The sequence below is a fragment of the Symphalangus syndactylus genome, chromosome 6 (genome assembly GCF_028878055.3).
Source record: "Symphalangus syndactylus isolate Jambi chromosome 6, NHGRI_mSymSyn1-v2.1_pri, whole genome shotgun sequence".
NCBI lineage: Eukaryota > Metazoa > Chordata > Mammalia > Primates > Hylobatidae > Symphalangus > Symphalangus syndactylus.
Genome location: NC_072428.2, coordinates 105,684,967 through 105,712,611, shown reverse-complemented (window position 1 = coordinate 105,712,611; position 27,645 = coordinate 105,684,967).

Genomic DNA, 27,645 nt, shown 5'->3' with positions numbered 1-27,645 from the left:
CACCACAGCAGCAGAACCACTACTAAAGACTAGGTTGCCCCTCCCCCAAATTCTGACATCCATAGAATCCACTTTTGTCCCCCCAAAAAATCTCTATTATTTGTCAACTGTGGCAGGCTTTCGAACGATATCTCCAACAGGGCTGGCACATCTAGCTGTCTTCAGCTATTTAAAGGTTGCACATGACCTATTTGTGCATTTGCTGAACTCCAAATCACCCAAAAGCTGGGGGAGAGGGACATGGAAGAATCCCAGGAGAGTTTGTGGAAGCATAGCACGCTTGCCTCTCTTTTCCTGAATGGTATCCTTTTGAAAGGAAAAATACAATTTTCCTGTTGATTTCTGTTTTGCTTTATTTAATACCTGTTTGCTTGTTTGTTTCCTTGCAGAATACCTGAATATGAATGAGCTTGAACACTGACTTTGCTTTAGGTGGCTACCTTCTTCTGTTCTTGGAGGTTGCTTATAATGCCAAAATCCGACTCCTGCGTTCTGGTGGAACTTAGCATGCTGCATAAAGGACAGCCAGTCTGGCTCATTTCCAACACCTTCTGCAAAGAATGGTGATTATTTTGTAAAGTTGAACATTTTCATATTTCGTTACATCTCAGTACATAAATCGTCACCTGCGTATTTAGGTACATATTCTTGCACAGGTGCACCAAAAACCAGATACAATAATATTTTATATGAATACTATTCTTAATATCAAAATGAGGAAATGATACAAATGTAAGTAAATAGGAGACTAAATAAATAAATTAAAATGTATTTATAATGGAATTTTACACAGCAGTGAAAAGAAATGCTCTGCAGCTACATGTTACATCTAAACATAAAAATTACTCTTAAGAATATAACATTGAAAAATAAAATGTATAAAGTCACAAGTCCCATAATACCACATATAGTGTTTTCATAAGTCTCAAAAACAAACAAAATTAGCCAATGTATTGTTTATTCATCAGTCGTCTGTGATAAAAGCCATTTTTTAAAAAAGCAAAGTAATGATAAAGGAAAAATTCAGGATGGAGTTATTTACTTCTGGGGGAGAGGTAGGGAGGGGTATAGGGAAGAGCATATAGCTGCATGCAAAGTTATTGGTAAATGTGTCATTCATGGGTTGTGCAGTAGGTTCACAGGTATTTGATTTATTATTGTATAGATACATACATATTTATTATTTTTGTATATGTATATACAATGTATACAATATATTGTTGCATTTATATATGTTATATATGTAAGTTTGCAGCGTGTATTTGTTTGAAAATGTCAAATATTATATTTAAAGATAATAAATAAAATAGGTTCAACATTGTTTAAATAGTTCTTTTGTAAAATATGTTGGGGACAACTAAGTTAAATAATAAATAGGGATAATTAAAGCTGAACTCAGTGATTTCAAAATAATATTAGTCAATGTGAACTTCCAAATGGGGGCATATTTCTCACCTTTTAGGGGAAAAGGTATCATCGGTAATTAAGAATGTCATGTCCTTATCTCTCCAAATTCTTCTACCACCAACCCACCATTTTATCTAGAAGTATACCATTAATTATACCTTAATTCATAAAATATCCATTGGTCTACTGACAAATTATAAATATCCTTAGGTGAGACAACATATTAATCAACAAGCTTATGATACACAAGAGTTTAGCTGGCAATAGTAGGTTGCTTTTGAAAGTAGAAAGTATCTGAGAAAATGGACAACAGGGCAGGTCAGTTTAATTTTAGTAAGAAGAGAGGAAGACTCAGACTAGGGAATGGAGAAGCTAGTAGTACTTGTGGGCCTGTGTGACTGCAGGTATATGGGCAGTCAGTGTGAGTTCAGGACATTTTCTGAGAAGAGAGGAGCAACAAGAGGGAAAAGAGGGCAGAGTGGGTTTCTACGGATTACTCAGTATCTGCCACCATCTCCTTTCTGCACATGGTTCTTGTTTTTTAATTCCTTATTTCTTGTTTTTTCATTTCTGGCTGCCACGTCTCAGCCATGCTTGAAGGAGGTGTGTTGTAGTAGATACTGTAAGTTTCTGTCAGATTACTTCAGCCCAGGGTTCACCTGCAGCTTTGATGCACAGTTATTGCATACATCAATGTCTTCCTGCCTTAAGCAACACTGTCTCTTTCTGCCTGAGCTCATGTTCACTTGGAGTACAGGGCAGGTCCAAAGTGTCTCATTTTTAAAGTCTACAAGAGCCACCATCAGCCAAAGGGAGAAGGGAGGTGGCTAAGTATCCCAGGTATCTTCTACCTAGGAGGTGTGCTTCCATTGTGACTCTGAAGATTCCCAGGAGGATTGAAGTCCAGTTGCCCACAGTGATAACCTACCCATCAACACGCCCTCTTTATGGCCCTCTTTCCTTTCTTTCTCACTTCTTTATTCTGCTTCCTGGGATCACCTCCCAATTTACTTGCACCTGAATACTTGTCTCAGGGTCAGCTTTTAGAGGATGGCAAATTGACACGTATGCATTCAGATTTTTAAAAACATTTTATCTTCTCTTTCTAGTTTGTTAGGTAGCATTTCTTATGGATTAAAAAAAAGTGGGAGTAGCTGGAGTGAGTGTTAGACGCTGCAGCATTGTAAATGTGGTGTGTTATTGTGGTATCCATGCTGCAATATATTTACATAAAGTTATTTAATGAATACTGTTTCTCTCACTCCTTCTACCACCAGGGCTTACCATATTGCACAAGATAAAGTTATTTCTGCTGCAGGCAGGTTACTTATCATTAAGCCTCAACTGTCAAATTCAATACAGAAAAATCTAGAAGCCAGTCCCTGAGTGACTGTTTTGAAGCTGTGTTACATGGAAAGATGGTGTGAAAGTATGAAAATGAGAAGGAAAGGGAGGATCATGCCTTTCTAATCAAGAGCTGATGCTTTCCTGCATTGTCACTTTCTCCACATGTCAGTAGAGGACGGTTTTTCTAATCACCCATGATCTTTGAAAAGTTCAACAGGCAATTCTATCTTGTATTTCAAGAATGTGGAGTGCCAGTGCCTCACATCAGAACCAGACTTGTGGATAACCCATTACACTTTGCTAAGTTGGTCTGATCCATAACTAAATATATGTCTAGGGCACTCTGAAATTTAATAGTAAAGTATCGGCTTAGTCCTTTGGATATTTTATTTCAGTAAATGCAAAATGCTACAATGGTACTTGAGACAAGAATACAACATGCAACTCTATTGTGCCCTACCCTATGAAGACTGTTTTGCCAGTGGCCCAGGCTAGGAACCCATGATGATTCAAATATATACTTATGTTTGCAAAGGATCCAGGAGCCCCTGATCTGTCAGTTCTGAGTAAATAGCTCTTGGCAATCAGAAAATATATCAAAAAGTAACCTGAATTATCTCAAGCTCACTTAAACTAGTAGAGAATCCATATTGAGTACACTGAGTTTTCACAGCGGTGATAGGGAAATCATATAACAATGCTTCCTTCTGACCTTTCAGCAAAGTCAGGTCACTCATACTGTCGAGGACCTATAGTACTGGAATGTAGAGGAATAAGAAACCTGCCCTTCTGAAAAAGTGTGGCATCTATATTTGAAAAGGTCGGAGGAAGATCTGAATAAAGATCAACTGAAGCCTTGAGCATCTTTCCTTGACCTGCCCTGAAGAAGAGAAGCAGTACCAATAAATGTGGTTTTCTTGATAACTTAGACAAGGATCTCAATAAACATCTCAGAACGATGTTTCCTTATATGTATACTGAAAATGGGAAACTGGTGTAGTTCAGGGCTACACTAAAACACAGAAGGATGTGGCCTAGGAGATCTTATGATTGAACAGTTATTCTACAGTGAGACAGTTCTAAGGTCTTAAGTGAAAATTGAAGTGGTCTGGTTAGCAACAATTTCTATACAATATTGCAAGAGAAATCGCTTTGATGTTAATTTAAATGCTGAGACCAACCACAGTCAAAGTTTTACTTCCGATCACTTTTCTTCCTTTATGGTCAATGATGTACTGGAGCCATCTCATATTGGTTAGGGAGAACTGATCAAGCACGTCTCTTCCAAACTATATTCCAAGATGTCAGATGGATATCTTGAAATGGACTATAGTTCATATACCATAAAAACAGGAAATGGGCAAATGTTATAAATCAGAACTCCCTCTTGCCCTAGAATGTTAAATATTGGTAAGTATCCACCCACTTATATTGAAATATGAAATAAAAACAAACAGAAATCCCTGGCTTCTTGCCTTTTGCCAGATAATTCATCTCACACAGATACTTTAGTCATGATGAGCCTTGGTCCTGGAGTGACTTTGGAATATTCTTGTCAATGTTTTTATCTGGTGCATGTATACATTTTTATTTTCCCAGCATTTTTGAGGTATAATTGATAAATTAAAATGGTACATATTTAAAGTGTACAAGGTGATGTTTTGATATATGTATACATGTAAAATGCTCACCACAATTAAGGTAATTAACATATTCACCACTTTGCATAGTTTTTTGGGTGTATGTGTGTGGTGAGAATATTTAACATTGACTTTTTTAGCGAATTCTAAGTATACAACACAGTATTACTAATTACAGTCACTATGTTGTGCATTAGATCACAAGAACTTATTTATCCTGCAAAACTAAATTTTTGTACCCTTTGATGAACATCACCCATTTTCCCCACTCCCCTTCCGCTGGTAACTACCATTCTATTCTCTGCTTCTATGAGACTGACTTCTTCATATCCCACATATAAGTGAGATCGTGTAATATTTGTCTTTCTGTGTCTGGTTTATTTCACTTAGCATAGTGTCCTCAAGGTTGTCCAAGTGGCAGGAATTTTTTTCTTTTTAAGGTTAAATAACAATCCATTGTGTGTGTGTGTGTGTGTGTTTGTGTGTGTGTGTGTTGGCGGGGTGGGTGGGTGTGTACCACATATTCTATATTTTGGCCATATTAAATAATGTTGCAATGACCATGGCAACACAGATATCTCTTCTAGATACCGCTTTCCTTTCCTTTGGCTGTATACCCAGAAGTGAGACTGCTGAAATATATGGTAGTTCTAGTTCTATTTTTTTGAGGAAACTCCATACCATTTTCCATAATAGCTGTAACAATTTACATATCCACCAACAGTGAAAATGTCTAGTCTTCAAACTCTGGGCAAGTGAGCCAATTTCTGTGAGACACAGATTTCTCATATGCAAGAATGGTTGTAATGCTTGCCCTATCTATCTCACAGGCTTGTGGTGAGATTTTAAATGAAAAATGCATATGAGAAACTAATAATAATGTATGTAGAATTATATAATGTATAATACATATGTACATAGACTTAGTGTTCTTGTACATAATATTACAGTAATAATGGTTAGTAGCTGACATTTATTTAGTGTTTAGTATGTGCCCAGCACTGTTCTAAATGTTCTACTTGTTTTAATCATTTTATCCCTATTAAACATACATGGTGAGTGCTATTATTGTCCCCATTTTAAACATATGGAAACTAAGATACAATGAAGTTAAATGACTTGCCCAAGGTCATACTGCCAGCAAGCGACAGAACTAAGATGACAAATCCAGGCAATCTAGTTTCAGATCTTGTGCTGTTAACCATTACAGAGGTTAGATACCTAAATTCCTAGAAAGATCTGAGATAGTGTTTATGAAAGTAAAGTACAAATATTTTTTATAGAAAAATGATTTACTCAAGGCATGTGAATCTTAATTTCTACATCAGTAACTTGGTACGTAAGCCCCAAAATATCATAATTAAAGGAGAATATATTTAAACACAGCAGAAAATTTCTGTTGACTTAAGATTTTATATCATATCAAGGATAAAAATATTGATATTACTATAATGCTAGGAAATCCCTAATATTTGAAGTTTCATGAATATTTAAAATTGAAAAAGTTGTATTATTTTCTTTCACTGTAAAGCAGTATGATTTTATTACTAAATATTTAGGAGTTAAGTAAAAAATAAAAATTTTTCTAAAATACATTTTGTGGGTTATTTCCTTTTGTTTTTGTTCAAATCAGTTTAAAAGCACAGTTTTTATCACACTTTATGTGCAATTGTATACATTTTTTAGCTTAAAATTCCAACATAAGCATTTTTCCATGTTGTTATAAGTATACATAAAAATCGTTTTTAATGGTTGAGTCCTGGTATTTGGAGAAGATAAACCATGTATTACATAAGAGTTTCTCTACTTTTGGACATTTACATGTGTTTGTTTACTAGTATTTTTATTGTAAATACTGACATATTCACCTCTCTGTATATAACTATTGCCACATTTTCAATTATACTTTATTGTATAGAGTTTTAGAAATAGGTCAGTTCAAATCAGGTAAAAATTATTTATCGATTTTGGGATTTATTGCCAAACATTTTCTCAAAGTATATACAGAAGTTATTAGCAATGTCATTAGCACCCCTTGAGATCAATTTCATTAGCCCATCACAAACATTAGACATTATAATTTTCATTTGCAAAAGTAATGAATGAAGATGCCATCTACTTAAAAAAATTTGATTGAACATTTTAAAACATGCTGCTTGGTTATTTCTATTTTTTGTGAACTCCCTATCATATTATTTCTAGGTTTTATTTGCATTTTGCTATTTTGCTTGTTGTTTTAATGAGTTTTCATATATTAAGGAGCAAATGCTTTATCACTTTTGTTGAAAATATTATTCTTAGTAATTTTTAAAGATTTGTTTGGTGAGAGGGGCCTTAATATTAATTTATTTATCTAGAGAACTTTAAAACTGCCATGAGTTTTAATAATTTATAATAATTTCTTACTATTATTTTGTAAATATATTTCACATTTTCTAAGAATTCTTGTATTCTCAGATTGATTATTCCCGATGTAGTTCTATGGTTACTTTATTATTGCATAAATTATTTTAATTATTTAATCTATGTTATTGTTACATTGTTTTTATTTTTTTCTAAGTGATTAATCAATTCTGTCAGTCCTCTATATTGACTAACTCCACCTGAAGCCATCTTTATTACATACATAATTCTTATATATTCAAGAGTATATTTCTAGGTTATCTATTAAATTTCATTGATATTTAATTTTTTTTTTTTTTACCATTACGACCCTGTTTTGAAATAAATTAAACTCACTTAAACATTTATGCTCATGTCCCAAGCACTAGCTCATGCATGGCATAGAGGGTATAAAATATGTCATTGTTTCTACCCCCCGTGAGTTTACAGTTTTGTGACGGAGAAGAATCCATATAAGCTACCATTTCAATATAATGATGCATATTGCCCATAACAGTAAGATTTCTTCAGAAGATATGATACGTAAGATGACTCTTCAGGGATAAGAATTATTCAAGGAAAAAACTTTGGAAGACATCTTAAGTAGGCAGCATAGTATATGGAAATCATAAGTCATAACTTGCAGTGTGAAGAGTGTGCAGAGATTACATGACAAAGGTAGATAGTGGGCCTTGTATGTCATATTAAGATGCTGTGTGGGAGACAGAGGCTTTAAATTTGGGTTAAAATGGCAGCATTTGGCCTTTAGGAGGATTGCTCTGAATGTAGATCAAATGAAGGTTAGAATGGTGGGTAGGAGGTCACAGAAGAGGATTTGATAATAGATCAAGTAAGATATGAAACAGCTCCAGATTAGACCACTAGAAATAGAAAGTAAAAGAAGTAAATAACGTTTTTAAATCAAGAGAATTAATGACTAATCGAATGGAGTATAAGGAAAAACTGTTTTAAGGAGAGAAAGTTTCTTAATACCGTTTTGAATATGTTGAATTTGAAAGGACTGTTTTATATTCAAACAAGGATGTCATTTAAGCAGTGTGATATATGAACTTATATAAAAACATATAAATATGTGAGTTACAATTTTGAGAGGGATCATCCAAGAGGTATGATTAAACCAGGAGAGTGGATGAAATGTTCTAAAGAAAATGTTCAAAAGAAAAAAAAAAAGAAGGTGAAGAACATAAATCAGGGAAGGACAGACATTTAAGTGTTGATCAGAAGAAGCAGATTACATAACGGTATAGTGCGAAGTTCAGACAACCAAAAAAAAGTAACCAACGAATCAAATAAAAGCAATGATGAAAGAAATATGAAGGGAACTGACAGAAAATAGCATCATAGAAACTGAGGAAGAAATGATGTTTATGAATGGGTATGTTTTGGGGAATGTCACTGGCAGTCTGAAAACATTATGCCTGAAAGCTGCCCTTTAAATTTTGGAAAACAGAGAACACGGGTGCATTAGTAAGGCCAGTCTCTTTGGAAGAAGAAAAGAGGAAACCAAATTACAGATGTTTTTGCATCAAAAGTGAATTTATTTTTGTTCTTAATCTTTATTTATAATGTCTCTTTAAGATAAAATTCACTTTTTTTTTTCAAGTTCATGTTGTATTTATTGGTGTTTCCTATTCTTTTACTTTGCATTTAAATCAGCAATTCTCAACAAATTATCTGGAGACCTCTTGAGTGTACCCAAGACCCTTTCAAGGATCCACAAAGCCAAAGCTACTTTCATAAAACTAACACATTTGCCTTGTTTGACTCTCATTTTCTCATGAGCGTACACTGAGTTTTCCAGAGGCTACATAACAAAAAATGATGTCTTTGTTCCAACTGTGGATGGAATGTGTGTTTGTCTATTACTGTGTGTTAAAATTTTTCAGTTTTGATTTTAGTATGACAATTATTTATATATATATAACCCACATAAACAAAAGCTCTTCTGAGATCTCAAAAGAGCACAAAAATTAAAAATAGCTTTTAAGTGTGTGAAAGAGTACTGATACCAAAAAGTTTGAGAACAGCTGATTTGAGTGAACTATGCTTTCTTTGTTTTCTCTTACGATTTGGAAGTTATACACTTGTTTTTATTTTTACAAATGTTTACCTTTAAGGAAAAAGAACAAATACACATACTAGTTATAAACATCATGATTAAGTCATACCTATTGATATAACTGAAATGAATGTTACAGTATTAAGTTGATAAATTTAATTCTCATTCATCCCTTTACTTATTTTTGGAAGTTCAGATTCAAGGTATAATCATTGTTTATTTTAATATTATCCATCTAGTTTCTCAAGTCCTGTTTTTAGCACAGCTATATTTTTGTACACATTATTTTATAATAAATTTTTATAATTACTGAATTTTATATCTTGCAATAGGAGTAAATCTTCTGAGTTTTTATACAATTGAAAATTTCTTTAATTTGTCTTCTTATATGAACTACAGTATGATTAGGTATAGAATTATTAGCTTATATAGTGGTTTTTTTTTGCTCCACAAAACCCTGAATAAAATGTTCTATGTCTTCTGGCTGTTAATGTTGGCTGGAAGTCTGAGAATCTTTATTTTTCCTTTGGTAGTATTATGGGGCTGAATTGTGTCACCGACCCTATATTCCCCAAATTCATATGTTGAAGTCAAAACTCTCAGTACCTGAGAATATGACTGTATTTGCAGATAGGGTCTTTAAGAAGTAATTAAGTTAAAATAAGATCATTAGGGTGGACCCTAATCAGTATGACTGGTATCCTTATAAAAGGAGATTAGGACACAAATCTTCTCACTCAGAGGAAAGACCATGTGAAAATACATGAAGAAGGTGGCTGTCTAAAAGGCAAGGAGAGAGGCCTCAGAAAAAACTAACCCTGCTGACACCTTAATCTTAGACTTCTAGCCTCCAAATTGTAAGGAAATAAGTTTCTGTTATTTAAACCACCCAGTCTATGGTATTTTGTTACGGTAGCCATAGCAAACTAATAGGGGTAGGGATCTTAATTTTTTGTGTGGGAAGGTGGTTGTAAAACTCCATAATGGTATTTCAATGTAACTTTTTTCCCTCAAAGTTTGCAACATATGATTGGTTTATGTTTACCAGACTGTGTAGTATAAAACACTGCTTTTGCAAAATGTTAATTGGTGTCCCTTAAAAAAAGGAAATTTACAGTCAAGTAATTTTGGAAAACATCTAATTAATTTTTCAGAGACCTTAATGTGCAATTTTCCATCATGAATATTTAAGACAGTATAATCTGTTACTGTTTTTGAAAGTAAACCACCTTTTTAATTTGAACTAGTAAACTAATATGTATTAAGAATTTAAAAAATTAATTGTAATATTTGTCACAAATAAAATATTTCAATCTATAGATTTGAATATTTCTCCAGATAATAAATGTTATTCTTTTTCCCGCTCCCCTTGGTCAATTTAGAAGGAAGATTATTGGCTCTTATCCCAATTGGTCTAACCTCTTTTTCTAATCTAATCTAACCCCTTTTTCTAAACTACCAATTGGCCATGGATGGAATTTAATTCTTTTCTATTTCACATTTCTAGTCTTTGCTCTTGTCTTTTCTTCTTTTTGTCTTTATGTTCTGTGTTCTGGAAGAATTTCTCAAGATTTCCTTAATCATTAACTTCATTTCATGTAGTGTTGACTTTGCTTCCTTTATTTCTAAAGTTGATATGTGTTTAGATATTTTATTTTTAGTTTTTTTTACAATAATCCCTTGTTTCATCCTGCTCTCTTTTACACCTATGAGCTATTCATTTAGCATCTATTTCATCTGAGAATATTTTGTTTGATTTAATATTTCATTTTCTCTTTCAGTGATCATGTTCCTCCATTTAATAATGAGTACAAGATCTGCTTCCCCCAAAACGCTTCTGTTTGCCTCAGCAAATCTCCCAAAAGTATATTTTTGCTTTCCTGTTGAGTTACTGTATTTTTCATCTTAGTTTATGATGTGGATTCTTTTGATAGGTTTTCTGGTGAGTGTTTACATTTCTGTCCTGTGTGTATTTGTGTGATAAATAATGCACACATGTTTCTCACACTCATTGATTAGACTATTCAGGAGAGTTTGCCAGTATTCATGCTGAGAGGTTGTTTGTTTTTGTTTTTTTTTTCCCTCTGATGAAATTTGGATGTTTATCCCCTCCAAATCTCATGTTGTAATCTAATCCCCAGTGTTGGAGGTGGGGCCTGGTGGGAGGTGTTTGGATCATGGTGGCAGATCCCTCATGAATGGCTTTGCACTGTCCCCTTGGTGATGAGATCCCGATGTGTAAAATTGTGTGACATCTCCCCCCAGCTCTCTTGTTCCTGCTCCCACCAAACAGTGCACTGGCTCCCCTTCACCTTCCACAGTGATTGTAAGTTCCCTAAGTTCCCTGAGGCCCTGACCAGAAGCAGATACCAGTCCCATACTTTCTGTACAGCCTGCATAACCATGAACCAATTAACCCATTTATGCCTGAGGTTGCAGTGTTTTGAATTTTTGCAATCAGAACTTGGCAATGACCTTGAGTAGTAGGATATAAATAACTACCACATGTTTGCACTCCAATAATGGAACATGAGGCACAAATGGGCAAGCCTCTTTTCTTGGCCAGGTGCCTTGGCTCAGGCCTATAATCCCAGCATTTTGGGAGGCTGAGGCTGGCAGATCACTTGAAGTCAGGAGTTTGAGACCAGCCTGGCCAACATGGTGAAACCCCGCCTCTACTAAAAATACAAAAATTGGCCAGGCGTGGTGGCATGTGCCTGTAGTCCCAGCTACTCAGGAGGTTGAGGCAGGAGAATCGCTTGAACCTAGGAGGCGGAGTTTGCAGTAAGCAGAGATCGCTCCCTGCACTCCTGCCTAGGCGACAGGAGCTTGACTCCATCTCAAAAACAAAAACAAATACAAAAACAAAAAACAAGCCCTCTTTTCTTTATAAATTACCCCATCTGTGGTCTTCCTCTATAGCAACATAAGACAAGAGCAGCCTAACACAGCCTCACAGCCTACGCAAGTGCTGTTAGTATCTATGTTAAGTTATTAATTCAGAAGTCTGGCTCTTTTTCCACATGGATTTCTGGTGTCCAGTTACTAATTATCTAATGCCAATAAGTGACAGCTGCTGAATGATTACTCTGTGCCAGGAACCATTGTTTTATTATTATTATTATTATTATTATTATTATTATTATTATTATCATACTTTAAGTTCTGGGGTACATGTGCGGAATGTGCAGGTTTGTTATATAGGTATACACGTACCATGGTGGTTTGCAGCATCCATCAACCCGTCACCTACATTAGGTATTTCTCCTAATGCTATTCCTCCCCTAGCCCCCCACCACCCACAGGCCCGACTGTGTGATGTTCCCCTCCCTGTGTCCATGTGTTCTCATTGTTCAACTCCCACTTACGAGTGAGAACAGGCAGTGTTTGGTTTTCTGTTAAACCATTCTAAGAGCTTTAGGTGATTTCACTCATTTAAGCCTCACAAAAAAACATACGGGGAAACTGAGGTACAGTGAGGTTAAGTAACCTGCCTAAGGCCATACAATTATTAAGGAGCCATGCCTACGCACTTGACCGCCATGAAATATCATCTCTTTTGTATGTACTACTGGACTGAAGAGGGGTCTCCCTCTCCCACTGCCTCATCATCTGACCACATAGAATTATTTCAAATAATTCGCTCTTATCTTTAAAAGTTCTGTAGTCCTTCCTTTCTTGGAAAAAATTGCTATTTCAGAGTGCATTGCATTCAAATCTTTTCCTACTGCTAGGCTTTCCTACTGCTAAATTATCACAGTAGAAGGAAATGTTGCCTTGCCTGTACCTCTGTGTGATTGACTCAGATGTACTCTTAAAAAAAAACAGTCCCAAAGTAGATATAAAAAGAGAAGTTCTGATGGGAATAATGGTGTGTAATGGTGCTGTCCAGCTCAGAAAGTATCCTTGGCATAGTAGAGAGGTGTGCGCAGAATCTTCTCTGTTAAGACATCAAGTTTTTGACACAAGCACACAGTGGGATTGGATGGAAATGTCCCTCTTTGTTCCTGTCTAGCCCTGATAATCTGCCTTAGGGCTCCTTTACTTTGGTCATGGAAATTTCTCCTGGGGTCATGCAGACTGTAAAGAATATTTTTAGATACTGGCACTATGAAAACCTGTGCTGGCTTTTGTGCATTTGCATAGACACCTAAAAGGGAAAGTTTAACCTTATATTTTACACCAAGTGGCAGGCCATCTGGTTTAACGGCCAGACAATTTGGAGGGTCTAGAGCCAGAGTCTGTTATGGAAGTGAACAAAGATCTACCATATAAATGAAGCAATTTCAAATTGGAACAAACAAACAAACAACACCTGAAACACTGGGTCTAAAGCTATAACGGAAAGGAACAAATTTACTTAAAAAGAAGGACCAATAGTGCCAATCAGGTGAGAAAGAGCCAGGTAAAGCTTAGAGAGAAAATCCACAGAGGTTATGATCTAGAGAGAATATAAATCTTGCATAGACATCTTTGGTGGTTTTCCCAGCTAGAAAGGAGATATTCAGGCTAAATAATTTAAATTAATTTATTCTTAATCTATTAAGGCCAAATTAATGTAAACACCACCCTAAGTCCCTTCATCTGAGGTGCCAGAGTCTCTAGCTCATCTCAAAGAAAGAGGAATTCTCGGAATTATTTATGTTGCCTGAATTGGGCTGAATTTATTGGACTTTCACTAAAACTGATTATGACATCTTTGGAAGTCAATCACATCTTGTATGAAATATTCAAATTTTCTGTTTTGAGTAAATGGGCAAATGAATGGGAAAAAGAATAGATGGTGGAAGCTTACTAAGAGGCAATGAAATATAGCACAGATTCGTATCTGGACAGGTACAACAGGAATCGCATGGCTCAACCTCGATGCCCTACATAACTTTGAGTAGTTGAATTCTGGCAAGATGGTATGTTTAGAGAGTCAAAGGGGAGATGATCCTCCTGGATGATCACCCCTTTGGCCTGATCATGGTTACATAATGCTTGTACAACTTTGGATCTCTTCACACTGAATCCGCAAGTTCCACCAGAGAGTCTTATGGTATCTGCTCAACTTCTGACAGTAACAACACCAATGTAGAGTGTTAGTGGGAGTGAAAACCCCTGGAGCGATTAAAAGGGCATTTCTGATAGAGAAGTATAGTGAGTTGTGCGTGTTCTTGGCAATAACAAAGTAGGCAAATTCGTTGTTTGTCAGCAGGATATATTCTATCACATATACTTCAATTCTCTGATCTTTCTGACCGTAAGTCTGTGACTGCTAACTAATTAAATAGGTAAATGTGAACTTGGAGGGCTTAAAGCTATGCTTTCAACGAACATGGGGCCAGAGAAATAGGGCTACTGGATTATACTTAGATGTAAAAAAATATGATTAATGAATCACTAAAGGAAGGGAGGTATAGACATTAGTGAAGACATATATAATCAGTGTCTATACCTGCCTTCCGTTAGTGTCTCTTTTCTTTATAATTTACCCAGTCTCAGGTATTTCTCTACAGCAACACAAGAGCAGCCTAATACAGGCTGAAGAGAGGATGAAGTGTCTTATTATAATGTTGGAAATTAACCATCAGCAAGGTAGGTTTATGCTCATGGGAGGTGTTAGAAAAAGAAAAAGATCCAAAGTAATCATATTCTGAAAATATTACAAAGTTAAGAGAGGACACAGAAAGTTACTAGGATTGCTGTCCTTGTCCTTGATTTAAACTTATGTCACAGGTGGTAGCATAGTACAGTGAAAGCTCCCAAAATCAGGCCCATGAAATTCCCCATGGCCTATATCTGATATCATGAATGGGGTAAATGTGCCTAAGCCTTTTATGCTCTCCTATACACCCACACATACTGATTCATGTCCTAAGAACACTTAAATTACTCTTGTTACTGGAAGGTTCCTTGTAGTTTATTAAAGACTTTTTAAAGGCAGCTTCAGGTTGAAATGAATGGCTGAACAAGTTTTCTTAAATGCAACTCATCCTAAGGTAGGACTAAACACACGACCTTCTTATACTCTGTTTTTTTGTAGAGGCAACTGCTCTGTGGTTTGGGCTGTTTCCTTGTGAACCTGGAGTTTAAAATGCCCGGAGCACAGACACATATGTAGTTGTGTTACATTCTAGCACATGCAACTTTTCAACCTGAATGATCTCAGGGTATTTAGAGTCTTGGTTTTTACTTTATGGCAGAAACAGTCACCTATTCAACCACAATACATTTTCCATTTCCTCTTAGGCTATAGACCTAAATTACAACTCTAAACTTCCTTTGAAATGAGGGAGAGACAAACGATGTAGTTTTAACAAAAGGAATGTAAGTAGAATGATGTGTGTCATTTTCAGTCTAGGCTCAGAGGAACTGCCTACTTAAATTGCTCTATACTCCTTTGTACAGCAAACTTTGAAGCCACATAGTAATGATAGCAGAAGCATCATCAGCCTAAGTCTGCAAATAAAAATTTGGGGCAGATCCACTGCCTTATCCCCATACTTTCCAGCCTGGGTAAAACTTAGAATGTTATGTAAGCAAGAAATAAATTTCATTGCATTGAGATATGTTTGGGTTTATTTATTACTGCAATATATTTTACATTAAAGCACCTTTAAGTAACGTGTCCAGATTTTCTTCTTTAAATACAGTACTAGTAGATTATTGTAGTTAAATGAGATCATAAATGCATAGTTGTTGGTATGTAATAAATACTCAAAGAATAGTAGTTATCCTTAATAGTATGGTCATAGGTCAAAAGAAATTCTTAATTACTCACTTAGACAATAACTAGCTTCAAAATAAAAACATTTTAGTTAACACGCTTCTAAATTCAACTCCAAAGATCAATCCAAATGGATAGTACTCCAATAAAGTTTTAATACATATAGTTGAAAATTTGTATCTCTTTCTTTCTTCCATGGAATGTCTACAAGACTTTTTCACTAATTTCTGGGGTAAGCAGAGTTCTAAGTTGGCCCTCCGTAACCTCACCTCCTTGAATTCCCAACCATGTGCAGCTACCCTTCCCCTTGAGAACAGGCTGCAACTAGTGGCTTGCTTCTAACCAAGAGAATACAGCAAAGAGGATGGGATGTCACCCTCAGGTTAAAAAAATGTGTCTTCTTTGTATCTTGCTAACACACTCTTTATTGCATTACTCAGCTTTCACACTCTGAAAATACAAGCTTCCATGCTGGAAAGGCTCTCACCACAAGGAACCGAGAGTGAGCTCTGACTAACAGCCAGCAAGAAACTGAGACCCTCAGTCCAACCATCTCTGAGGAACTGAATCTTACCAACAAAGGCTGAGTGAATCTGCAAGTGGATTGATCACTCCCTAGTTGAGGCTTCAGATGCAACTGCAGACCCTGGACTGCCATCTTTGTAAGAACGTGAGGCAGAGAATCCAGTTAAGCTGTGCCCAGATTCCTGGTCTCCAGAAACTGTGAGATAATAAATGTGTATTTAAGTTGATAAATTTGGAGATAGTCTTTTATGTAGTAATTGATAACAGGCCTTTGGAGTAAACTTCGTGGATCAATCAAATGGCCTGCTCCCCAAATACTTTTCTTTATTACCCACAGATGAAATTATTATTTATCTTTTTTTATAGAACTTGCGTGAGTATTTATAATAGTATAGATGACATTTTTATTTGTATTATAATTATTTTCATGCCAGTTTGGTATTTCCTAATAGAATGTATCCCCCTTGAGGGGACTAATGATTGATGTATTATCCATTTTATTTATTTCCTCAGTGGTTTTTGACCAGTTTAATAGTTATTTAATGAATAACATAAATGCTAAAATAATGTTCTGTATGCTACTTTGGAAATTTACACTGACAACTGATACAGGATAGTACAAATTTCTTTTTCCAATGAAAAGTAACTCATTTCTATGAAATTATGGACAAAGTATTTTTCTTTTTCAATTAATATTAAATCTATTTTCAAATATGCCATGTATAATTAAGTTCCTAGGATCATTAACTATGCATTTATACAGTTTTACTAAATTTATCTTTAGTTTTTTTAATAAATGAATTTATTCAGAGAATTTTTCCTACTATGATTCAGCAGAGAATTGAGTATGATTCAGATTTAGTAACTAAATTCAACTTTTTAAAATAGTAGCACTATAAGAAGCTTAATAATACACACACAAATCATATTGAAGCATGTAGAAATATTTAGGGATCTAGTAATCTTGTTATCATTAATGTAAACTAAAAGTGAAAAACAAAAAACTAGGGTATATACCTAAAAATACCCCAAAATAATAAATATAATATATGTATGTATACATGTGCATGTGTATGTATGTTGTGTGTGCATATATATATAATATATATAATATATATGCACTACATATAAAAATACATAGGGTGAGTTGGAAAAATTAAAATTTAATTTCAATATAATAAAGGAATTCTTTTTTATATTTGCTTTGCATTTTATGTTACATTTTATTAAAACATACTTTTAAAATCATTCATTTTAATATCAATTTTTGTCAAATTATAATCTTTTATCACTTAATAATAGAGGATAAGAAGCCTTTTAAGCACATAAAAAGATGACATTTTGATGGAATTCGTTGAGTAATAATTTTATCAAATAATATATTTCTTTTCCAAAATACTATTTAATAAAATATCACACACAAATTGGACAGAATAGAAAGAAAAATGTCATCTTAAATCATCTATCTCACCTTACAGGTAACTGTGTATAATTCTGCAGTTATACAATGTGTTGATATATACTTGAAATGTGTGAAATACAGAAAGGATAAATTTATCAATATATTATGACAATTATTTTATGACAGATATTCATATTATTTCTATAGATAGAAAAATATCTGTATACATGATGTATAAATGCTAAAGCAAGAAATTTATAAAGGAAAAAGCTAGAAATTATACTACCAAATGAGTGATATTCTTCTGCATAGTAATTCCTTGGGGAAGCTTGTTCATAGAAATTTTATTGTATTGCAGCTCAGATGTGTATATGGTTGCAATGATGCTGTAAGATGTTTTTTCTGTAATAAAATTTGAACGTAAATTGTTCAAAACAATTTTGGAATACTTTATTTGGTATTATGTAGGAGTCATTCAATAAACTCTATAAGAAACTTGGTCTTCTTCTTTTGTAAACAACCAAATCCACCCATCATTAATAAAATTTTGCCAGAATTGAGGCTGTTCATACAAAAGTGTCACAGATTTTAAAGGCAGTTCCAGAAGATGAGTTGAAATACTGTTTTGAACAGTAATGTAATTGTTGAAATAAGGCATACAGCCTTCCAAGACAACAATTTTAAGGAAAATAGAATTACTTTTTGATGATATAAATATTGGTATGTTTAAAACATTCTGACAACATTTTCCCAACACCTTGCTTTCTTGTGTAACACTATACACTTTGAACCTATGATGGATGTATGTAGGTATGAATATGTTTATTTGGTTGTCCTGCAGATTAATTATACGTTCCTTTCTCTACTACTTGTCTGAATACTAATATTGGATATTAATAATATAAATCATTAGCGCAAATTTGACCATAAAATATTCAAAACACCTCTTAAAACAACCCTACAGCTGGACCGACTGAATGTGATCTTTAAACAAAATGTCATTGGAAGGCAATATTGAAAAACAGAAATTTAATATCTTATCTATTCCATTGCAGAGATGAGAAAATTAAAACCTAGAGGAGTTAGCGATTTGTATCTTCCTAGATGTGGAAGAAACAAAAGGTACATAATCTGCTGAACTAAAAGAATAGCAACTAGGATATTTTAGTTCCCATTAAGCGACACAAAAAGGGAAAAAATCAGTAGTGACCTTTTGGGGCTTATATCTACCAAGTTATTTTAGGATGTTGACTTTTTTGTTTTGGTACTTTTTATAATATATTTAGCGAGTAGTACAATTAGCACAAAATGAAATGACATGAAATGCTGCCTCTTAATATCTACAATCCTTATTTTTGCAAGCATCAATCATTTTATACATGGACAGTGTGAGCTGACAGCCTTATTGGAGACATTCCTTCTCCAATGCATTCTAAAGTAAGAAGTAAGATGTACTTTCTTGTAATAAAATTCTAAGATTTTAACTTTCTCAGATTCTAATGACATTCATTAACTTTTCTCAGAACAAGTAAATATGAGCAGGTATTATTTACAAAATAGGGAGTTCAAAACTATTCTCATTACCTTTTGGATTGCCCTAATCACACATCCTTTCCCCTCTCTGTAAACCACTTTAATTGACTGGGAGCAGAAACAATATCCCTAAGCTAATTAAGAAACGTAAGTAAGCAATAGTGCTAAATGGGGAACCGTAGGATGGCATCTGGTAAGTGTAATAATAGCAATATTGCATTATGCTTATTTGGACCTTTGCAGCAAAGACTAATCAATGATACATTGTATCATTGTGTAACACTATACACATTGGACCTATGATGAATGTATGTAGGCAGGAATATGTTCATTTGATTGCCCTACAGATTAATTGTATGTTCCTCTCTCTACTACTTGTCTGATACTAAATTTGGATATCAATAATAGTGGGAGTAGAAAATGTGTTGTTCTAGATTGAGTTCTTTCCCTTCATTTCCCCCTTGTTTCTTTTTTCCCTATACTTCTCTATTCTTTCACATGTGCAACATTCATTTTCCTGCTTACACCAGCTTGAAGTATGATTTAAAAATCACAAATAAAGAGAAAATTGTCCTTGCTATATACTATTTTTTAAAGTAGAATATGTAAATGCCAGTCCTCTCTCAGGTTCCTTTCTCTCTCTCTAGTGCTTTCAACCATATATAAGGTTGTATGTTAGTAACTGAGATCACAGAGCCTACAGCTAACTGCCTGAGTTAAAGTCCAGTGACCTTGGGCAAGTTCTAAATCTATCTCATTCTCCTTATGTAGTCAATGATATTACATTAATAACAATAACAATTCTACATCATAGGATTATTGTGAGGATAAGTTAATGTACATAAAGCACATAGGATGATACCTACCAGAGTAGGCATCTAAAAATGTTAGCTATTGTGATTATTTTTAACATTTTTTCTAGACCTTTACGCGTTCTGAAAGTGTTTCAAGCCGACTTATAATAATTTAAGTGTCACTTTATTTCTGACTATACCATTTTTACACCTTTTATATAACTTAGCATTTCAGTTTCTTGAACTTCCCATGCAACATGATCTTTACTACTACATCACATTCAGCGATGTAGTAGTAACTCTCCACCCTCTTTAGCTCTCCACCTCACTTGGCATCTCATCAACTCACCCTCTTTTGGCATCTCATCAACTAGGAGTCAGCTAATTAACCTCAACTTGCATCTTCATCAACGTGGTTACCTCTTCTATCTGGGCTTTGCACAGTGCTTTAGGAACACAGTGATTTGAGAGACTAGATCTTAAAACTGAATTTCCACTCCAATCTGTTTAGCTATTGTCTCTGTCTTGAGCTCTTTAAGAGGTGAGTGCAAAAAGCACCCATGGGACTAGTGCCCAAATACCCAATTTCCCATTTTGAGCAAGCCAAGGCTAAGCATTGCTGAGACTTTTAGAACAAAAAGCAAGTACAAGGTATATACATGCAAAATTCAGATCTGCTGACGACTCCTTCAATAAGTCACTTTTTGAGTCTTATATTTCTATTAATTAATAAATTAGACACAATTATCACATCATTTTTCATGAGAAATAGGTTCAGATGTCTTCAAATGTATATAGCACAGTGAAAGTCTCAAAGTATAGTACTTCGGATTTTAGTGCCAACTTCACTCCTTATTTTAAACTTGGAGATTCAATCCCAGTTTTCAATGTTTGGGCTTAGAAACTGATACCCTAAAATATGACGCTTGAACATGCTGAACTGAAGAAGTCTCAAGGTCCCTCTGACCTCCCCATCCATCTATCTCTCAATCGTTTTTCTCTCCCAAAGCACAGAATGAAGTTGTTCTCTGGAGTTCCCTTATCTGCCTAAACTCTGGACCTGCCAAAGGAGAAAACAATTGCCTCTGGTCCCTTCCCTGAGTTTTCATCAACTGAGCTCATGTTGCCGGGAAAAAAAGATCGAAATCTCTCAACACAGCTGACAGCCTTTTGTCACAAACCATTGTTCTGCAGGCCCAACAGACTTTGTTCCAAGCCGTTATATGTTCTTCAAGTTTACTGAATTTTCCTCAAAATCATTTACTGGCCCCCTTAAGTCATCCACATTTTCCCATCTCCATTTTCCCTAAGAAGAAGGGTATAGAAACATCCATACCCCACGTGTGGTAATCACTCTGCAATTTTCCTCCATGCATGTTAATAAATGTATTTGCTATTTATTCTATTAATCGGTCATTTGTCAGTTAATTTTCAGTGAACCTTCAGAGGACAAAAGAGAAGTTTTCCCCCGGCCCTTACCCCATCACATAAATGTGTGACGTGCTGTGTCCTTTTGGTAAAGTACAGATAATAGCAGGTTCTTTTTCACAGAGTGCTGTGAGAGTTAAACCTGAATGTATGTAAAGCCCCTGTTATATTGCTACTAGAACTTCTCAAACTGCTATTTAGAAGTTCAAGCTCTAGATATGGCAAAAAATATTTCAGAATGAAGGTTTGAAAATAGACATCCCAAAATCTGAATAACTACAACCTGTTGAATTTGCAGTGGATTTCCCTGGTTACAACTTGAAATGGTTAGAATACTATATTAAAAGAAATAAATATCCAGATAATAGTATTTATGCACGTTTTATTTTTTTAAATTCTTAAGTTTTTTTTTTTCAGTTTGCTTTAACTGTGGAGCTTTGACCCTTGAAAAATATCTTAACGACATGTGACAATGAGCTGTTTTTCTGACTCCTATTAATTTGTTTTGTTATTACAATTTCTAGCTTACTTTTGTTCATGTATACACGACGGCATGAACACATATACACCTACAGTCAGAGCTATGCTATTTGTTCCATGCTATCACTAGATGCAATGACAAATATTGTAACTGCAGCATTTGCAGTAGATGTTTTTTCCTTTGTTTTCCAACATAAATTATTTTCTTTTGCAAATAGTCTAAAGTTACCACAATGCAATTTTTGAAGAGTCTTACCTCTACTTTCTATAAAATTCTATGGTATAGCAATTATATTTCCTTTAAAAAATTCTTTCTGGGAAAGCAAAAACACTTGTGAATGATAATACACCTTCTATTTGGAAAGCAAACCCTGAAACTCTCTAAAGCCTGCAGTTCTAGCAATTATTATATCACAGTTTCACTTTGTCAGGACTAAATGTCTCACATCCTTGCTGGAAGAGAGGAAGACCTAAGATTATAATATATTTGAACAAGAAGGCATTAACTTTGCATTATTTTCCATTCTTCTTCCTGTCTTTGTCAGGAGGATGGATCCATGCTGTGCTATTCTCTATTCTGCTTGCCACCTTTGTCATGAGAATGAGACACCAGAATCGGAATGTTTCCTGTGAGATATAATAGCATGCTTTCCTACTCTCACCTCTCAGGATGTCGTATTTAGTTAGGTTAGAGCCCCAAATCCCTTAGGGCATCAGGGTAACATTCTTGGAAGGTATACTTTTTGCTTGTATTTATTGTGAAAGTATTAGATGTCTTGGTCAGCTTTACAGGCCTTCCCTATCTCAAACAAAACCTGTTCAAAAAAATGTTGTTTATTTTTTATTCTCATCAAGACAATCAATTGTATGTTATAATTTGTGGAATACAGAAACATACATGACTTGATTATTTTTTAAAAATATCTAACACTTATGAACATTTTAATATTCCAGTTGCACATAGAAATATAGAGCAAGTAGCTAGTATGCAATTGGGAGACAATGTGGTAAGATGGACATCTGGATTAAGAAGAGTTAATTCCCTCACTGATGTATTTATTTTGTATTTAGAAAAAGTCTACGTATTAATTTTTATTTTGCTTGAGTGTCAGATTTTAATATTACTCTTAAATTTGCCTCTCATCCACTGTAAGATTTTGTATTGTATTTTTAGACCGTGCTGCTGTCCTACCATGTAAAATGAAGCCTGCTGATATACTTTCATGTAGCCACTTGTTTTTCACAAATGTTAGGATATGTGGAGCCAATATGATAAATATCTGCACACAGCTGCATTTTGCTATATAGGCAGTATTTCATCCTATTGCAGGATGACGGGATTTTGGAGCAAGGCCCTGCCATCTTCCGCAGATAACTACCTGCCTTTTGAGAGACAGCTCTTGACCTGTTACTGGGATTTGGTGGAAACTGAACGTGTTACTATGGGTCATCAAGTCACCATGTGACCTGAACCGCCTATCATGATCTGGATTCTTTCTGACCCATCTAGCCATTAAGTAGGTTGTGCACAGCAGCATTCCATCATCAAATGGAAGTGGTATATACATGATCCGGCTTGAGCAGGTCTCGAAGACACAAGTAAATTACATGAGGAAGTGGCTCAAATGGCTATGGTCTCCAATCCTGCCACCCTGCCTTCTCTCCCCCAGCCTGAAATGATGGCCTCATGGGGAGGTCCCTATGATCAGTTGACAGAGGCAGAGAAGACTAGGGCCTGGTTCACAGGTGCTTCTGCACGATATGCAGGCCCCACCCGAAAGTGGGCAGCTGCGCACTACAGCCTCTTTCTAGGATATCCCTGAAAGATAGCAGTGAAGGGAAATCTTCCCAGTGGTCAGAACTTCAAGCGGTGCACTTGGTTGCACACTTTGCATGGAATGAGAAATGGGCAGATGTGTGATTATATACTGATTCATGGGCTGTAGCCAATGGTTTGGCTGGATTGTCAAGGACTTGGAAGAAGCATGATTGGAAAATTGGTGACAAATTTGGGGAAGAGGTATGTGGGTGAACCTCTATGAGTAGTCAAAAACTGTGAAGATACTTGTATCCCATGTGAGTTCTTACCAATGGGTGACCTCAGCAGAGGAGGAGTTTAATAACTAAGTGGACAAGATGACCCGTTCTGTGGACACAACTCAGCCTCTTTTCCCAGCCACCCCTGTCATTGCCAAATGGGCTTATGAACAAAGCGGCCATGATGGCAGGGATGGAGGTTATGCATGAGCTCAGCGACATGGACTTCCACTCACCAAGGCTGACCTGGCTATGGCCTCTGCTGAATGCCCAGTTTTCCAGTAGCAGAGACCAACACTGAGCCCTCGATATGGCACCATTCCTCAGGTGCTCAGCCAGCTACCTGGTGGCAGGTTGATTATATTGGACCTCTTCCATCATGGAAAGGGCAGAGATTTGTCCTTACTAGAATAGACCCTTACTCTGGATATGGGCTTGCCTATCCTATTGCCTAATGCATCCAATACTTCTACCAGGACTACCATTTGTAGATTCACAGAATGCCTTATCCACCATAATGGTATTTCACACAGCATTCTGTCTGACCAAGACACTCATTTTACAGCTAAAGAAGTGTGGCAGTGGGCTCATGCTCATGGAATTCACTGGTCTTACCATGTTCCCCATCATCCTGAAGCAGCTGGATTGATAGAATAGTGGAATGGCCTTTTGAAGTCAAAATTACAGTGCCAATTAGGTGACAATACTTTGCAGGGCTGTGGCAAAGCTCTCCAGAAGGTTGTGTATGCTCTGAATCAGCATCCAATATATGGTACTGTTTCTCTCATAACCAGGATTCAGGGGTCCAGGAATCAAAGGATGGAAGTGAAAGTGGCACCACTCACCATCACCCCTAGTGATCCACTAGCAATTTTTTTTGCTTTCTGTTCCCGCAATACTATATTCTGCTGGCCTAGAGGTCTTAGTTCCAGAGGGAGGAACACTGCCACTAGGAGACACAACAATGATTCCATTAAACTGGAAGTTAAGATTGCAACCTGGACACTTTGGTCTCCTCCTATGTTTAAGTCAACAGGCTAAGAAGGGAGCTACAGTGTTGGCTGGGTGGTTGACCCAGACTATCAAAATGAAATCAGTCTACTACTCCACAACTGAGGTAAGGAAGAGTACACATGGAATTCAGGAGCTCCATTAGGATGTCTCTTAGTATTACCATGCCCTGTGATTAAAGTCAATGGGAAACTATAACAGCCCAATCCAGGCAGGACTACAAATCACCCAGACCCTTCAGGAATGAATGTTTGGGTCACTCCATCAGGAAAAACCCACGACCTGCTGAGGTGCTTGCTGAAGGCAAAGGGAATACAGAATGGGTAGTAGAAGAAGGTAGTCATCAATACCAGCTATGACCACGAGACCAGTTGCAGACACGAGGACTGTAATTGTCACGAGTACTTCCTCTTTCTTTTGTTAAAAACATGTTTGTGCATGTATAGACTTGTACTAAGAAAATATCTGCATTTTATTTCCTTTCTCCTTTATCATGTGACATAAGATTTATTGACTTCATAACAGCATTTAAATATTGTTAACTTTATGTAATAGTATTTGGATTGGGGAATGGTAAATTTCCAGTTGTAAAAATGATAGTTGTATTACGTTAGGCATAATTATGACCTTTATTGTCTTTATTTGAAGATTATATATGATCTCAGGAGATGTGTATGGGTTCAAGTTGACGAGGGATATACTTGTGATGGTTAATACTGAGTATCAACCTGATTGAATTGAAGGATACAAAATATTGAGCCTGGGTGTGTCTGTGAGGGTGTTGCTGAAAGATATTAACATTTGAGTCAGTGGGCTGGGGAAGACAGATCCACACTTAATCTGGTGGGCACAATCTAATCAGCTGCAAGCAAATTTAAAGCAGGCAGAAAAATGTGAAAAGGACAGACAGGGCTAGCCTCCCAGACTACATCTTTCTCCCATGCTGGATGCTGGAGATATATATATATATATATACTATTAGTTCTAACCTTCTAAGAGAATGCTGACTAATACAGGATCGGAGGAAATTTAAACTTAAGAATGATGACATAGGGTATCTATCAGAAGAAATTTCTAAGCAGTAAAGTGTTGAAGAAGTAGCCTGGCTGTTTCTAACAGCCTAAATAAGATATGAGAGCAAAGAAATGACTTAAAGTTGGAACTTATATTTAAAAGGGAAGCAGAGTTTGGAAAATTTGCAGCCTGGCCCTGTAGTAGAGAGAGAATCCAAGCAGTCTGCAGATCAACCACTTGGTGGAGAGATTAGATGACTAAAAGGGTGCCAAGTGTTAAGGCAATGGGAAAAAGAGCTCAAGGTCACTTCAGAAACTTCAGGACAGCCCCTCTATCACAGGCCCAGAGGCTTAGGGGGAAAGAATGGTTTCAAGGACCCCACTGCCCCATACCACCTCAGGAGACTGTTGTCTGCATCCTAGCTGCTCCAGCACCAGCTGTGGCTCAGAGAGCACCAGGTACAGCTCAGTCTCCTGCTTCAGAAAGCACGAGGTGTCATAAGCCTTGGCAGCTTCCATGTGGCATTAATCCTGCAGGTGTGCAGAATGCCAGAGAGAAGGAGGCCTGGCAGCTTCCCCTTATATTTCAGAGGATGTTTGGGAAAGCCTGGGGGGCCCAGGCACAAGCCTACTGCAGGAGCAGAGCCTCCACAGATCGCCTCTACTATGGAAGTGTCAAGAGTAAATATGAGGTTCAAGCCCCTACACAGAGTCCCCACTAGGGCATTGCCTAGTGGAGCTGTGGGGAAAGGGCTGCTGTGGGAAAAGGGGCTGCTGCCTTCCCAATCCCAGAATAGTAAAGCCACCATAAGTTTGTGTCTTGAGCCTGGAAAAGACACAGGCACTCTACTCCAACCTTTAAGAACAGCTGAGGGACTACACCCTGCAAAGCTAGAGGGGCAGAGCTTCCCAAGGCCTTGGGAGCCCACACATTGCACCAGTGTACCTTGGATGTGGGACATTAAGACAAAGGAAATTATTTTGTAGCTTTAAGATTTAATGACTGCCCTGCTGGGTTTAGAGCTTGTGTAGGACCCATTACCCCTTTCTTTTGGCCAATTTTTTTTCTTTCAGAACAGCAATGTTTGCCCAATGCCTATACTACAATTGATTCTTGGAAGTAAATAACTTGATTTTGATTTTACAGGCTCATAGGTAGAAGGAACATGACTTGAGTCTCAGAAAAGACTTTGGACTTTGGATATGAGATTTTGATTTGATACTGGAACATGTTGACACTTTGGGGTACTATTGGGAAAGGATGATTTTATTTTGCAATGTGAGAAGAATGTGAGATTTTGGGGACAAGGGGTGGATTGATATGATTTAGATGTTTTGTCCCCTTTAAATCTCATGTTGAAATGTGATCCCCAATGTTGAAGGTGAGGCCTAGAGGGAGGTGTTGTGGACATGGGGGCAGATCCCTTGATGTCCTCCCCCTGATAATAAGCAAGTTCTCACTCTGAGTTTATGGGAGATCTGGTTGTTTAAGCAGTCTGGCTCTTCCTCCTTCTCTCTATCTCTTGCTCCCTCTCTCACCATGTGATGTGCTGGCTCCTCCTTCACCTTCTAGCATGATTGTAACTTTTCTGAGGCCCTCAACAGAGGTAGATGCCAGTTCCACACATTCCACAGAGTCAGCGGAAATGTGAACCAATTAAAATTATTTTCTTTACAAATTACCCAGCCTCGGGTATTTTATTATGGCAACACAAGAATGGACTGACACAGCCTCATCCTTCATTTGGCCCCTGGATTAGGTTATCTTCTCTGTAGCACTTAATGTTTTGTCACCTCCCACCATGGTCACAGTAGTGACACCTATGGCAGATCCGCCGGCTCAGTGTCAACTCA